The 2,500-nt window shown below is 52.2% G+C and overlaps 1 protein-coding gene across 4 annotated transcripts in view; it reads right to left on the bottom strand.

The window, feature by feature from the left end:
- Nucleotides 1-2,500, bottom strand: part of slc4a7 (solute carrier family 4 member 7) — a 48,042-nt gene that overhangs the window by 13,137 nt on the left and 32,405 nt on the right. The gene's annotated exons all lie outside the window — the stretch shown is intronic.

Raw genomic sequence — 2,500 nt, 5'->3', positions numbered from 1 at the left:
GTACACAGGTCCCTGTGTTCAAAGATTACAATCTGAATCGCCACTACGTGACCAAACACGAGGAGAAATACAAGAACCTGTCTGATGAAGAGCGTGGAAAGGAGTCGGAGGCTGTGGCCACGCTGCAAACCCGACAAGGACTTTTTACAAAACTTCACACACCCAGAGATGCAGCTGTCAAGACAAGTCATGTCATATCTCACAAAATCACTAGAAAAATAAAGCGTTTTCTGCCAGAGAGTTTATTAAGGAGTGTATGGTGGACTCTGCTGCCCTGATATGCCCAGAGAAAAAGGGGGCATTTGAGAACGTGCCCCTCTCTGACGCACTGTAACGACAAGGGTTGAGACATCGCGGGAAATCTGGAGCTTCAGCTGAGGAACAGAGCGGTCAACTTTGACCATTTTTCACTGGCTCTGGGTGAGAGCTGAGATCTACGTGACACTGCCCAGCTACTCGTGTTCTTATGTGGGATCGCTGCAGACTTCAAAATCACGGAAGAGCTGGCAGACTGGATTTTTCTCACTGAACAAGTAAAATGAACTAAACACAAGCACTTATTGCTTTCTGAATGAAGTTGAGCAGTTGCTTATCTTTAACATAATGCAAAACATCTTTTCAGTATTTGTGAAGATTAACAAGTTAAAAATAAAATGAAACGGTGATGCAATGATTGCTTTTGTTTTAAACTGTTTTTTATAGGATTATTTTCCTCTTTGACCTACACCACAATTCATAAATTTACAGAAATTTTCATAAATATTTACAGAATATCCTTAATCTTCTGATTACCAGCAGCAGCTAATCAAAATATATCATTTATTACTTTTTAGAATGGGAGAAAATTAAATTGAGCAGAATTAAGTTCAAGTTATCGTCGGTTCGGCCCTCCAACACAGTTCATATCTGTTATGTGGCCCCCTGTAGAAATTAATTGCCCAGCCCTGATCTACAGGGAACCACACACACGCGCACACACACGCGCACACACACGCGCACACACACGCGCACACACACGCCCACACACACACACGCGCACACACACGCGCACACACACGCGCACACACACACACACGCCCACACACACACACGCCGCAGCACACATCGCCGCACAGACACACGCCGCAAGACGCGACACACATCGCCAAGACGCACACACACGCCGCCACACACACGCCAAGACACACACACACACGCCGCGATTACACACACGCCAAGACTGACGACACATCGCAGACGCACACACGACACGCCCATTGACACACACACGCACGCCGCACACACACATCAAGCAGACACACCGCCAAGACGCGACACGCGACACATCGCCAAGACGCACACAAGACACACACACGCTACAAGACACGCACATCGCTACAAGACACACATGCGCACACACGCACACGCCGCACATTACGCGCACACACGCACATTACATGCACACGCACACACGCCGCACATTACACACATGCGCACACACGCACACGCCGCACATTACGCGCGCACACACGCCGCACACACGGCACACACGCACACACACGCATAACACGTCGCACACGCCAAGACACACACGCTGCACTTTACGCTGCGATTACCACACGCCAGCACACACGCCGCGACGCACACACATACACACGCACGCACTACGCAGCACACACACAGACGCACGCACACACGCAGACGCACACACACATACACGCTACGCACACACGCACACACACACGCAAGACACATCGCTGCGACACACATCGCACACACACACGCCCGACGCGACATTACACACGCCAGATGCACGCCAATAATACACACACATTGTCGCACATTGACGCCAGACACACGACACACACACGCCGCACACACGCCAAGACATCACACACGCACGCGGCAAGACGCAGATACACGCCGCACATCGCGCCACACACGCACACACGCCAAGACACGACATTACGCACAGCGCGCGACACACGCACACACATGGCGCACACACCTGCACACGCCGCGACACACGCCGCATTACCACGCAGTAATGTGTACACACGCGACACATCGCACACACGCCATAACACACACACGCTGCACATCGCCGCACACACGCCAAGACGCACACACATACACACGCCAAGAGACGCACACGCAGCACACACCTGGGTGCACGACGCATACACACGCGACGCACACACATACACACGCGTGTCGACGCACACGTGTGTGTAACACACACACGCACACACACGCCACCTTACACACACGCTGTATATGCACACACGTGCACACACACGCCAAGACGCACATTACATACACACGCTGCATGCACACACTGTGGCCTTCCCTGACACACACGCCAAGATGCACACACGCACACACACGCACACACGCCACAGACTTCGACACGCGCAAGACGCGATAATATCACGTTGCTGCCGCACACGCACGCACACACACACACGCACACACACGCACACACACACATTGACAACGGCCACACACACACACATGCACA

Source organism: Hemibagrus wyckioides, linkage group LG23, assembly GCF_019097595.1.
Source record: "Hemibagrus wyckioides isolate EC202008001 linkage group LG23, SWU_Hwy_1.0, whole genome shotgun sequence".
NCBI classification, from domain to species: Eukaryota; Metazoa; Chordata; class Actinopteri; order Siluriformes; family Bagridae; genus Hemibagrus; species Hemibagrus wyckioides.
This window is presented reverse-complemented; position numbering and strand designations above follow the sequence as displayed.